Source organism: Mobula birostris, chromosome 7 (genome assembly GCF_030028105.1).
Source record: "Mobula birostris isolate sMobBir1 chromosome 7, sMobBir1.hap1, whole genome shotgun sequence".
Taxonomy (NCBI): domain Eukaryota; kingdom Metazoa; phylum Chordata; class Chondrichthyes; order Myliobatiformes; family Myliobatidae; genus Mobula; species Mobula birostris.
In genome coordinates, this window is record NC_092376.1 from 66013263 (window position 1) to 66028042 (window position 14780).

The window sequence follows — 14780 nt, forward strand, 5'->3', positions numbered from 1 at the left end:
TTTTTAAACCACCTTATCATGTGTTGCCTTTTTAGGGAACTATGGATTGCACCACAAGAACCCCCTGTTCAACAATGTTCCTGTGGGTCTCGGCATTTACTATGTACTTTGTTCTTGGTTTAACCTCCAAAATCAGAAAATAAATCTGCAAAAGCAAAAGGATTGCAAGGGGCAAAATTGGTCCTCTGAAAAATCAGAATCATAATCCATGGGTGGAACAAAAGGAGAAGGGGGAGATCTTAAATGGACTTTATTTTGCATTTGTTCTTACTTTGGTGACAGACATAAAGTCTTTAGAAGTGAGACAACATAGCTGCGAGGTCATGGACCCTATAAAGATTACAGGGAAGGAGATATTTGCAGTCTTGAGGCAGATTAGGATGGATAAATCCCCAGGGCTTGACAAGATTGTCATGACCCTGGTAAACTCCTTTCCCTCCCTCAGCATTGTGGAATGGACTCCAGCAGGCCCTGAAGTCTTATCCACACTTTTTTTGGGGGGGGGGGGGGGGGGAGGGAAGGGAACAAGAGACCCAATGCCACCTTTTTCTTAATATCAACATACTCTAGAATATTAACATATGCACCCCCTTATCTCATCACCTATGCCTTTAATAAATGCCTATGCAAACTACTGTACTCAAAAGGATTTTATCCACTTTCTGTGGTTCCATGCACAAACTCCTACCTTTGTCCTTCAGTGGCCCTGCCCTTCTCTTAGGTATCCTCTTGCTCCCTACTGGGATTTCCTTAATGCTAGCTGCAAGTATACTTCATGGTTCCCTTAAAGCCTCCCAGTATCATTTAATTTCTTTCCTGCTTCCTTTATTTTCCCTAATGAGCCTTTCCCAATTTCAGCATCCTAAACCTCACAGATGCTTCCTTTTCCTTTTTGTCTGAACTTACAGCATCTCGCATCATCCAGGGTTCCCGAACTTTGTCATCCTCATCATTCATCTCACAGAAACATGCTGGTCTCAAATTTTAACCAGTTGGCCTTCCACATCAGACATGAACTTGCCCCTAAAGATGCAGTTCTAATCTTCCCAGCTTTTGTTTAATATTGTTGTAATTAGCCTTCCTCCAATCTAGAACTCCCCTACCCAAGTTTCAATTTTATTTTCATCCGTAACTATCTGAAAATTCATGATGACTCTTCTAAGCATGCTTTCCCACTGAAACTTCAAACACACAGCCAGGCTCATTCTCCAGGCCTACTTCATAGTGATGCACCTTTCTATTCCCAAGTTCAAACCATATGGTTTCACTAGGTGAACCCTCCAAGATGTCCTCTGCAAGTGCAGCCATGATGTATTTTAGAGTAGCATTACACATTCTCAAAGATGTATACAAAAACAGGGAGCACTTCAACAGTAAACTTGAAATTGGTTTATTATTGTCACATGTATTAAGAACCAGTGAAAAGTTTTGTTGCATGCCATCCATGCAGATAATTTCAAACCACACGTACATTAAGGTAGTATAAGGGAAAAGCAAATACAGAATGCAGAATATAGTTACAATTACCAATAAAGTGCAATGCAGATAGAAAGCAAAGTGCAAGACCCATGACAAAGTTGATTCTGAGGTTAAGCATTCATCTGGAATGTCTATAAGGTCCATTCATGAGTATAATAACAGCAGCATAGTAGCTGTTGATGAGCTTAGTGGTATGTTTTCTGGAAGAGGATAAAGAGAGAACAGCTAGTGTGGCACAGTTCCTCAACAGGGTTTTTATGGAGCTATGCCCAAGTTATGTCCACAACTCTGCAATTTCTAGCAGTCTTCTAGAGAAATTGCCATACCCAGCTGTGATACATCCAGATACGATACTTTCAACAGTTCATTAATATATTATAAAAGAATTGGTGAGGATCAAGGGACAAGGCAGATTTCCTTCATCTTCTGAGGAAGTAGATGCAATGGTGAGTATTCTTGGCCATAGTGTCTACATGGTTGGACCAGGTCAAGTTATTGGTGATGTCTACACCGAGGAACTTAAAGGTCTCAATCATCACCACCTTAGCACCAATGCTACATACAAGGTTGTGTGCTCTATCTTGTTCTTTGAAGGAAATGACTAGCTCTTTTGTTTTGCTGACATTAGCAGAAAGGTGTTGTCATGTCACCATACCACTATGTTATCTACCTTCTTCCTGAAGGCAAACTCAAGCAAAATGACAAAAGGTATAGCAAGGTTTGTCACATTGCTTCCTATGAAAGAGAAGAATCAAACTTTTCACATGAATTTGCTCTTCCCTTTTGCAGCTAATTCCAAAATATACACAAGAAAAAAAAAAAGGCTGCCCACAATATACAGTTTAGGGATACTAGTATACCAAGTATTAATGACCTTTTTTTTTAAGTTCCCAAAAGATGTGCATAGGGAAAGGTTGCACAAATACACATGACATCACTCAGATCTGGGCTCCAGGGCTTTAAAATAAGGCTCCACTGAAGACTGAATGCATGTATTTGTAATCCAATGCTCTCTCCGCAAGATGCTCAAAATTCACTGGATGGGTAAGGAAATCTAATATCAGCAAACTTATTCAGGCTAATAACCCTGTACTGAGACCAAGTTTCTTTGTCAGCTATTTTGCTTGCATGTCCAACATACGTTAAACAGACACTCCATTCCAAGTTCTATTGTTAGATTAAACATCAGGCGAATAGAGAAGACAGCTGTGCTATTAGCAGCAAACCAATTGATTCGCAGAGAGCGAGAGCTTCGCACGGGTTGGGGAGAAGAGTATGAAAAAAGGAGCCTCTCGCAGGGCTTGGCGCATTAGTGGCAGACCAATCAATTCGCAGAGAGAGCTTCGTTCAAGTCAGGGAGAAGAGTTTTTTTTTTAAAAAGCTTTCTGCAGGGCTTGGTGCATTAGCAGCGCACCAATCGATTTGCGATTCATTCGCAGAAGCAAATAAAAGTAAAGCAGGGTCAGAGCAGAGTGGCCATTGTGCAAGTGGACCAGTGCACGAGTGGGAACTTGAGACTTTGGCAGGAAGGCACAGGTAAGTAGTAGGTAAGGTTGTTGTAGTGGCTGAATAAAAAAAAAAAAAAATCACTAAATTACAACTAATTAAATAAAGGAAGGATAATCCAGGATCAGATGATATTTTGTAGCTGCATGATGTGGGAACTGGTGGACGCCATTGTGGTTCCTGGTGACCACATCTGCAGCAGGTGTTGACTGTTCAAGGAACTCCGGCTGAAAGCTTCAAACACTGCAGCGCATCAGGAGGGGGAGAATTACCTGGATTCTCTGTTTCAGGACGTAGTCACACCCATTAGATTAGCTGCCGCAAATTCGGTCTTTGCTCAGGGACAAGAGGGTATGACTAGAAGTGAGACGGGTAGTGGGATCCAAGAGACAGAGTTTGAGGAGCCTCAGCCCTTGAGCTTGTCCAACAGGTCTGCGATTTGTGCTCCGTGTGGATGAGAGTGGGAACTATAGAAAGCATCAGCAACCCAATTGTGGCCCCATAGTTCAGGCAGCCATTCAAAAGGGGAGAAAGAGAATAGAAATGTAGTGGTAATTGAGGATAGTATAGTCAGAGGAATAGAAAAGAGTTCTCTGTCATAATGATAGGGCATCCCAAAGGCTGTGTTGCCTGTCTGGTGCCCGGGTTCAGGACATCTTATCTGACCTGCAGAGGAATTTGCAGTGGGAGGGGGATGATCCAGTGGTCATGGTCCATGTAGGTACCAATGACATAGACAGAACAAGGAAAGAGATTCTGCTGAGGGAATTTGAGCATCTAACAGAACCAAAACAGTGGTAATCTCTGGATTACTACCTGAGCCACAAGCAATTTGGCATAGGGTCAAGATTAAAGAGTTAAATGCGTGGCTCAAGGATCTGTGTGGTAGAAGTGGGTTTGAATTCATGGGAAATTGGCACAAGTATTGGGGAAGGAGGGAGCTGTACCAATAGGACGGGCTCCACCTGAACCGTGATGGGACCTGGATCTTAGCAAATCACATAACTAGGGCTGTGGATAAGGCTTTAAACTAAATAGGAGGAGGGTGGGTTCAACAGATTGGAGAAGTATGGATAAAGTAAAAGAAAAATGTGGATAAAGATAAAGCAAAAGATAAAAAAAGAGAAAAGTGGAGTAAAGAAAAAGTGCAAAAAAGAAAAAGATTACAAATTTTAAAAGTACATAGAGTGTAAGGGCACTTAATCTGAATGCCCGTAGTGTTCAAAATAAGGTCAGTGAACTTGTGGCACAAATCAGTACAAACGGGTATGATTTAGTGGCCATTACAGAAATATGGTTGCAGGGTGGAGAGGATTGGGAATTAAATATCCCAGGACATCATGTAATATGGAAGGATAGGCAGGAAGGCAAGGACCATGGGGTAGCACCCTTAATGAAGGATGAAATCAGGGTTATAGTGAGAAACAATACAAGATCTAAGGAGCAGAACAGTGAATCCATCTGGATAGAGATTAGCAATAGAAAAGGGGAAAAAAATAATCACTGGTGGGAGCTGTCTATCGGCCACTGAATAATAACATTACAATGGCACAGGGAATAAACAGAAATATCTGAGGCATGTAAGAATGGAACAGCAGTTACCATGGGGGATTTTAACTTGCACATAGATTCGCTGAATCAAATTGATCAAGGCAGTCTTGAGGACTTCATAGAATGCAACCATGATGGCTTTCTTGAACAACATGTCACTAAACCTACAAGGGAACGTGCTATCTTAGATCTGGTCCTATGCAATGAGATAGGTAAAATTAGTGATCTTCTATTTAGGGATCCTCTTGGAAAGAGTGATCACAGTATGAATAAGTTTTTCATACAAATGGAGGGGGAAATACTTTGATCTAAAACCAGTGTACTATGCCTAAACAATGGAGACTACAATGGAATGAGGGGCCACAGTTTGAGGATAGAGGGGAAGCCTTTTAGGACCGAGATTAGGAAAAACTTCTTCACACGGACAGTGGTGAATCTGTGGAATTCTCTGCCACAGGAAACAGTTGAGGCCAGTTCATTGGCTATATTTAAGAGGGAGTTAGATATGGCCCTTGTGGCTACAGGGGTCAGTGGGTATGGAGGGAAGGCTGGGGCGGGGTTCTGAGTTGGATGATCAGCCATGATCATAATAAGTGGCGGTGCAGGCTCGAAGGGTCAAATGGCCTACTCCTGCACCTATTTTCTATGTTTCTACGTTTCTATTTAGCTAGTGTAGACTGGGAACACAGGCTATATGGTGGTACGGTTGACGAACAGTGGAAGACTTTCAAAGATTTTTCACAGTGCTCAGCAAAAGTATATTCCAGTTAAAAGCAAGGACAATAAGGATGGGGACAGCCAGCCTTGGATACCTAAGGAAACAAAAGAAGGCATCAAACTAAAAGTTCGTGCATACAAAGTTGCCAAGAGTAGTGGGAAACTGGAAGATTGGGGAAAACTTTAAAAAGCAATAAAGTACCACAAATTGAGCAATAAAGGGAAGCTAGATTATGAAAATAAACTAGCACAAAATATAAAAATGGACAGTAAGAAACTTTTATTATATAAAGTGGAAAAGGGTGGCTAAAGTGAATGTAGGTCCCTTGGAGGACGAAAAGGGGAAATAGCCGAGGCTTTGAATGACTATTTTGTGTCGATTTTCACGGTGGAAGACCCATCTAACATTCCAAAGAGAGTTGTTATGGATGTGATGGGAGGCAAGGACCTCAATACAATAGCTATCACTAAAGAAGTAGTGCTGAGCAAACTTGTGGGCCTGAAGATAGATAAGTCCTCTGGTCCTGATGGAATGCATCCCAGGGTACTGAAAGAAGTGACAGAAGTTACAGTAGAGGCTTTGGTGATAATTTACCAAAATTCTCTGGACTCTGGGCAGGTCCTGGCGGATTGCAAAACAGCAAACGTTATGCCATTGTTCAAAAAAGGATGTAGGCAAAAGGCAAGTAACTATAGTTTAACATCTGTAGTTGGGAAAATGCTTGAAGCAATCATTAAAGAAATAGAGAGGCATCTGGAAAGAAATAGATCCATCTGGCAGACACAGCATGGATTCAGCAAAGGCAGGTCCTGTTTGACAAACTTACTGGAGTCCTTTGAGGGGATAGAGGGCAACAGATGGACATTATTTACTTGGATTTCCAGAAGGCGTTCGATAAGGTGCCACATAAAAGACGTATCCATAAGATAAGGATGCATAGAGTTGGGGGTGATGTACTAGCATGGATAGAGGATTGGTTAATAGAAAGCAGAGAGTTGGATACATGGGTGTTACTCTGGTTAGCAATCAGTGGTGAGTGGTGCACCGCAGGGGTTGGTGCTGGGCCCGCAACTGTTCATGACATACTCGAACAATCTGGAAGAGAGGACCCAGTGTAGTGTATCTAAGTTTGCTGATGACACTAAATTGAGTGGAAAAGCAAGTTGTGCAGAAGATACGGAGGGTCTGCAGAGACAGATATAGATAGGTTAAGTCAGTGGGCAAGGGTCTGGCAGATGGAAAACTATGTTGATAAATATGAGGTCATCCACTTTGGATGGAACAATGGAAGAGCAGATTATTATTTAAATGGTAAAAAATTGCAGCATGCTGCTGTGCAGAGGGACTTGACAGTGCTTGAACATGAATCACAAAAGGTTGGTTTGCAGCTGCAGCAGGCTATCAAGAACGCAAATGGAATGTTGGCCTTCATTGCTAGAGGAATTGAATTTAAGAGCAGGGAGGTCATGCTGCAACTGTACAGTTGCCTGGTGAGGGCACACCTAGAGTACTGCATGCTGTTCTGGTCTCCCTACTTGAGGAAAGATATACTGCCTTTGGAAGCAGTGCAGAGGAGGTTCACCAGGTTGATTCCAGTGATGAAGGGGTTAGACTATGAGGAGAGATTGAGTCGTCTGGGACTGTACTCACTGGAATTCAGAAAAATGAGAGATCTTATAGAAACATATAAAATTATGAAAGGGGTAGATAAGATGGAGGCAAGAGAGTCTAGGCGAGACTAGAACTAAGGGACGTAGCCTCAAGATTCAGGAGAGTGGCTTTAGGATAGAGATGAGGAACTGCTTTTCCCCAAAGGGTGGTGTATCGGTGGAATTCTCTGCCAAATGAAGCAGTAAATACATTTAAGTCAAGGTTGGATGGATTTTTGCATAGTAGGGGAATTAAGGTTTATGGGGAAAAGGCAGGTAGGTACAGATGAGTCCATGGCCAGATCAGATCGCCTACTCCTGTTTCTATTTCTTACGTTCTTATGTTCAAGGCTTCCATGAAGATGTACAACATCAGCAACGGAGGATGAGAGGTGACCTGATAGAGGTATATAAGATGATGAGAGGCATTGATCATGTGGATAGTCAGAGGCTTTTTCCCCAGTGCTGAAATAGCTAGCACGAGAGGGCACAGTTTTAAGGTGCTTACAAGTAGGTACAGAGGAGATGTCAGGGGTAAGTTTTTTTTTAAAAAAAACAGTAGCGAACACGTGGAATGGGCTGCCAGGCAACGGTGGTGGAGGTGGGTACAATAGGGTCTTTTAACAGACTCTTAACAGGTAACCCTAGGCAAATTCTAAAGCAAGTACATGTTCGGCACAGCATTGTGGACCGAAGGGCTTGTATTGTGCTGTAGGTTTTCTATGTTTCTATCTCCACTGGCTCTTTGGAACCTTTACCCATGACTCAACATGACAAACAAGCATTCAGTCTGAGAATATAGACCAAAGCAGCCCTGAATGCGCAGTGGAAGTACCTATGACCTCACAAACCACAGACGTCTGTTCCGTTAAGACAATGCTTGACCTCATCTGTGACAGAGTCTAGTTTCATTGGAGATTCAAGCACTAGAGATACTGGAATCAGGAGCAAAATCAAAATAGCTGGAAGATTCAACAGATCAAGCAGCATCTGTGAAAGCAAGGCGATGGCTAACATTTTGAATGGAAACCTTGTATCGGAACAGATCATAGGCAGATAATAGTGTAAAGCTAAAATGAGAAGGAGGGGCGACATAGAGGTGGTTGGCAATAGGTGGAATCAGGTAAGGGATGAAGAGCAAATATCATGGTTCCAGAGGACCAGAAAATTGCTAATGTCACTCCACTCTTCAAGGGAGAGAGGCAAAAGAAAGCAAATCATAGGCCGGTCAGTATGGCCTCAGTGGTTGAGAAGACGTTGAAGTTAATTGTTAAGGATGTGGTTTCAGCGTGCTTGGGACAAAGTGCATGAAGAGGAGAGAAGGGGAAAGGTAGAGATGGAGGCTGGCAGGTGATAGATGGAAGTAGAAAAAAGAACAAGGAACACAGGAGCTACTCCAACCTTATTTCTAGCTTCCGTTTCCCTTCCAGGCCCCATATCTTCCCATCTTCGCTCCCATTGTTTTCCTTTATTACTCACCAGCCTCCGTCAACAAACACCATCCTCCCGACCTTGCTCCATCCGCCCATCATCCTCCACCTATCCCTCCTTCCCATCTCCTTACACTGGCCATCTTCTCCCTACATTCTTAGATTCAGTGCTGGGTCTCAGCTGAAATGCTAACTATCCTTTTGCCTCCGCAGATACTGATTGATGTGCAATTTGAGCTTCTCTGAAATGTATTTTTTGTTTCACTGGTCTCATTATCCAGCTCACAAGGAACAAAATTGCAAATCATGCTCAATTAAGACTGCTTCAAGAGAATTCCTAGTTCAGTAGAGTATCAAAGCAAACCATTGAGAAGTCAGAACAGAAGTACAAAATGTTGAGAAAGTAAAATATAAAGCAGTAAATAGTATCTTTTGATAAGTATGTTGCGAAATTTTCAGTTTTCCCCAATGATTTTTCCAATGCAATTTTTTCCAAACAATAAAATCTGCCCAGGAAGAAAATTTGTATTCAAGTCAGTGAAACTCCAAACTCTACTGCTCCATTAACCAGTAGCAGGATGAAGGTTAAGTAAGCTGGTAATGTTGAATGTTAAGTCACAGAGGTACCTGAAAAAAATAAAAATCAGCACATACAGGGTAATGGGTAAATGAAACTTGAAACTTTGTATTTTGAGAGACCTTGGGCTTATTAAGAATGGTGTTTAAGGACTGCTAAGATAATATTAAAACAGTTAAGCCGAAGTGGCAAATGCAGAAATTGGAGTTTTATTTTAATGACAAACTAGGGTACAGTTAGAATCTATAATAAATTGGTAATCTTTGAAATAAATAAAGGACAAAGTAACTGACAGAACATAATTAGTGGACATATCAAGAAGATAGACCAGATGGACTACACCCAAGGGTTCTGAAAAAGGAGGCTGAAGAGATTGTGAAGGCATTAGTAATGATCTTTCAAGAATCAATAGATTCTGTCATGGTTTCAGAGGACTAGAAAATTGCAAATGTCACTCCACTCTTCAAGGGAGAGAGGCAAAAGAAAGGAAGTTATAGGCCAGTTAGTCTGAACTCAGTGGTTGAGAAGACGTTGCAGTTGATTGTTAAGGATGTGGTTTTGAGGTGCTTGGAAGCACGTGATAAAATAGGCTAAAGTCAGCATGGTTTCCTTAAGAGAAAATCTCACTTGACAAATCAGTTGGAATTCTTTGAAGAAATAACAAGCAGGATCGACAAATGAGAACCAGTGGATGTTGTGTACTTGGATTTTCAGAAGACCTTTAAAAAGTTGCCATACATGAAGCTGCTTAACAAGAATCCATGGTATTTTAGGAAAGATACCAGCAAGAATAGAGTATTAGTTGATTAGCAGAATGCAGAGAGTAGGAATAAAATGAGCCTTTTCCAATTGACTGCCAGTGACTAGTGGTGTTCCACAAGGAGCTGTGTTGGAACTGCTTCTTTTATATTGTATGTCAATGATTTTGACGATGGAATTGATGGCTTTGAGGCCAAATTTGCAGATGATACGAAACTAGTTAGTGTTGAGGAAGCAGAAAATGTTGAAGCAGCAAGAAGGCGACAGAAGGATTTGGACAGATTAGGAGAATGGGCAAAAGAGTGGCAGATATCAGGAAATGTATAGTAGAAGAAATAAAAACATAGATTATTTTCTAAATGGAGAGAAGATGGAAGGTTTACGATATGAGGAGCGTCTGGCAGCTCTTGGGCTGTATTCCTTGGAGTTCAGGAGAATGAAGTGGGGATCTCATAGAAACACTCCGAGTGTTCAGCACAGACTGGAAGGACCGAAATGGCCTGTTTCCGTGCTGTAATTGTTATATGGTTATATGTTAAAAGGCCTGAACAGATTTAGATATGGTGAAGTTTTGAAGAAGATGGTAAACTCCTTTGGAAAGATCGGAAAAGGAGTAATTACTTACAATGACAAAACTGAGATATTTTTTTTTTATTTCTGACAGTGACAAAAAAAAGTGATTGGGACTCAATATTCAACATTCTTGCGACCATAGGAATACAGACTATCCACTGCAAGTTAGAATATTTTTAATAAAAAGCTTCAAAATTCCACCAAACCACTCTAATCCTCCACATTAGTGCTTTTAAATCTTGTACCAATCTTGTAAATTGACATTTTTAAAAAGAGAACAATTGGAATCTATGGAATCTTAATGTAGGGAATTTATTTATTTATTGAGATAAAGTCAAGACAAACATTGCCACTTTTGTTTTCTTGAAGCAGAAACAGGTCTTCCAACAATTTGAAGACAATCATGAGGAGCAGAGACAGGGTGAAAACTTGCCCTTTCTCCCAGAGTTGGGGGAAATCAAGAACCAGATAGCAGAGGTTTAAGGTGTAAAGGGAGACAGATTTAATGGGAACCCAAGAGGCAAACTTTTCACCCAGAGAGGATGGTCTGTAGGTGAACTGAGCTGCCAGAAGTTATCCAAGTATATTAACAACATTTAAAAGACATATACTGTAGACAAGTACATGGATGGTAAAGGTTTGGAGGGATGTGGCTAAATGTAGACCGTAAGATATAGGAGAAGTAGGCCATTCAGCCCATCGAGTCTGCTCCGCCATTCAATCACAGGCTGATCCAATTCTTCCAGTCATCCCCACTCCCCTGCTTTCACCCCATAACCCTTTAATGCTCTGGCGAATCAAGAACCTTTCTTTCTCTGCCTTAAATACACCCAATGACTTGGCCTCCACAGCCACTCGTGGCAACAAATTCCACAGATTTACCATCCTCTGACTAAAGTAATTTCTCCACATCTCAGTTCTAAAAGGACATCCTTCAATCCTAAAGTCGTGCCCTCTTATCCTAGAATCCCCTACCACGGGAAATAACTTTGCCATATCTAAATCTGTTCAGGCCTTTTAACATTCGCAATGTTTCTATGAGATCCCCACTTCATTCTCCTGAACTCTAGGGAATACAGCCCAAGAGCTGCCAGACGCTCCTCATATGGTAAACCTTTCATTCCTGGAATCATTCTCGAGAATCTTCACTGAATCCTCTCCAATGTCAGCATATACTTTCTAAAATAAGGAGCCCAAAACTGCACACAATACTCCAAATGTGGTCTCACAAATGCCTTAAAGAGCTTCAACATCACATCCCTGCTCTTATATTCTATACCTCTAGAAATGAATGCCAACATTGCATTCACCTTCTTCACAACCAACTCAACCTGGAGGTATCCTGCACAAGGACTCCCAAGTCCCTTTGCATCTCTGCATTTTGAATTCTCTCCCCTTTTAAATAATAGTCTGCCTGCTTATTTCTTCCACCAAAGTGCATGACCGTACACTTCCCAACATTGCATTTCATTTGCCACTTCTTTGCCCATTCCCCTAAACTACCCAAGTCTCTCTGCAGGCTCTCCGTTTCCTCAACACTACCCGCTCAGCCACCTATCTTTGTATCATCGGCAAATTTTGCCACAAATCCATTAATACCGTAATCCAAATCATTGACATATATTGTAAAAAGCAGCAGTAAGAACATTGAACCCTGTGGAACTCCACTGGTAACAGGTAGCCAGCCAGAGTAGGATTTCTTTATCCCCACTCTGTTTTCTGCCAACCAGGCAAATAGGACCATCTTAAATGGGAACTTTGGTTGGGCCAAAGGACCTGGTTCTGTGCTGTGTGACTCCATGACAAGCATAGCAGGAAGATTCCCCCTCCCCCCCCCAAAATATTTACATCTTTTTTTAGTTTAAATCATCATATAAACATATAAAATCAACTTATTATTCAGATTTGCACACAAATGTAGAAAATCTGAAATTGACCAAAATACAAGAACCTATCCCATATTATCAGGAGAAAAGTAACCCTAGGTACCCCAAAAAATTTTTTCAAGGTTCTTCCCCCCCCCCATCTAAAGTCTAGCAACCCAAAGAAACCATACAAAATTTGTAAGATACTTCAATTTGAAAGCCAATGATTTACACAACAAAATCTGAATGGTTTGTATAACCCTGTTTTTTTTTAGAAACAGCTTAAAAGTCAGTACATAAAGGCACACAGTATAATTTGTAACTCTGACAATATAACTGGAAAACAATACAACCTGCTTCCAGTAAAGCTTTATATCAAATTGAACCTTATACCAAAGAATTCTGGATGTATAAAGACCACAAACACAGCAAGGACACTATCAGAACAGTTAGATGCATAAGATTAAGAGGGTGATGAACACTAAACAATCTAATTATAGCTTGGCTTATTAAGGTACAGAACCCAAGCTGAATATCTCTTCAATTGACTGGCAAGAGCAGCAAAGTTACATTAGCTAGAAAGCATATTTGCAAGGGGAATAAACTGAATCAGAAATCCTCAAAGAGTAAATGTCAAACTCATCAACCTTAGTGTTGCCTCTTTTCTGTTTAACTCAGTGATTCAAGCTCACATACAAATAATATTCATTTAGACAAGTTAACTACAGTCTACATACAGATGCCAAACTTTACTTTTGCACAGCTCAACTCTTTCAACGGCATAAGTAGTCAGTAAGGGGGTGTAGTGGTAGAGAGAGACAGAGTATGAGAAACAATGAGAATATAAACTTAATCCAACAAGACTGTTACAGAAAAAAATCATTCCAGAAGGAAATGAACTTCAAAAGATGTTTTCCTTAACAAATCTCTGCACTTTAACCATTAAAATACTGGAGGCTCTCAAGAATAGGCACTACCTCAGGACTTGGGAGGAAAGGGGAGATAGCCATCATCAAAGAGCAAGGGGAAGATGTGAGGGAGGAGCTAGCAGGTAATAGGAGGAATCAGGTAAGCAGAGTTTATGATGGGCAGATGAAGCCCAGCTGGGAAGAAAAAACACACACACACAAATAAAACAGCTATATATTTTGCCCTTCCCATCTCACCTGGTTCCACCTGTCAGGGCTTCAGATTATAGACTAAACCATAGAAGGAAAAGTTACAAAGGTGGTAATAAGGAAAGTAAATTTTGAAATCTTAAGGTCAAGAACACAGCCTGGTAAAAATTAAAGTCAAGAATGCTCATCATGAATGCTGTTGATGAATTTCGGAATGAGCTTCCAAAGCCCACGGCTTAAATGAGTAATAGCAGAGCTGCCAATGTACAGTGAAAGACAGAGGTGTGCATTCAAAGCTTAATGAGCTCTGGGTGGTGCTAGAAACGGAAAAGATCTGGAAAAGAAAATACAAAAGCAAGTCCATGAGAAAGGAGGGCAAAATTTTAAAAATACTGCTAGGCTTGAGGGATCAAGAGTCAACCAAGATCTGGAAGGCAAATGATAACAGGGTTTGTAGAAGAATTATTTTTTAAAGCAGAATTTTCAGAAAACTGTGAATTAGAGTATTGAACAAGAAGTCATCCAGGAAAGTATTGTAATAAGTCAAGCATTTAAAAACTGAGATGATAGAAAAGTGCACCAAGATAAGCCAGAGCCTGAATTATTATGGAAGTAACAAGAGACATACTTTTTAGATTGAAAGCCTAATTTTGTAGGATCCCAAAGTCTCAAACTATATTATAGTTACTATAGCAAAAGGTTGTTAGATAATCAAGCTGAGGACTCTGGTAATGACAAATTGACTGATTTTCTGGACTTACAGGACATTAATAGGAATAACCAACATATTTTCCACTGTTGAAGAATAAAGTTTCCTACAAGCCCATTAAGTTTCAAAGGAGTACTGAAATCAGCATGCAATGAGCCGAAACATTATGATTAATATATAGAAGGCTAGAAGAAAAGCTGAGTTTTACTGTAGTTCAACCTGAGATTGTAGGCATGAAGGTGGGTGGAGTTCTGCAGCAAGAACATAGAATTTATATTAAATTTTGTCTTTGCTCTTCCCAGTGGTTAGCCAAAGTAAACTATTGTTCATACCATATCAGATGCAGTACATGTAGAAGCAACACAGAATATTAACATTTTCTCTCACCACAAATGCTTCCTGATCTGCTTAGTACCTATTTTTATTGCTTTTAATTTGATGTTCAACATCTGCAATTTTATGCTGTTCAAAAAGGAGAGGTAGAAATGAGTGTCGTTGGTAACATGAAAAAACTGACCCACGATTCGAAATGCAATTCTTGACCCTGGAAACACATTGACAGAGATAAAGATGCAAGTATGGCTTCAAAGGAGTTGGACCACAGCAAGCAACTAGATTTGCTTTATTTGTCACATGTACATCCAAGTATCAAAACAAAGTGGAACGCATCGTTTTGTATACATGGCCAATGCATTCTGGAGACTGTACTGGGGGACAGCCTGCAAGTGTCACCAAGCTTCTGGCGTCAACATAGCAAGGCCACGACTCACTAATTGAAACTGCACGTCTTTGGAAGGTGGAAGGAAACCCACACTGTCACAGAAGAACATACAAATTCCTTACAGA

At 40.7% G+C, this 14780-nt stretch overlaps 1 protein-coding gene across 17 annotated transcripts in view; it reads right to left on the reverse strand.

Annotated features, from left to right (window-relative positions):
- The window catches only part of picalma (phosphatidylinositol binding clathrin assembly protein a), a 173940-nt gene that overhangs the window by 111942 nt on the left and 47218 nt on the right, over positions 1–14780 (reverse strand). The window lies entirely within an intron of this gene.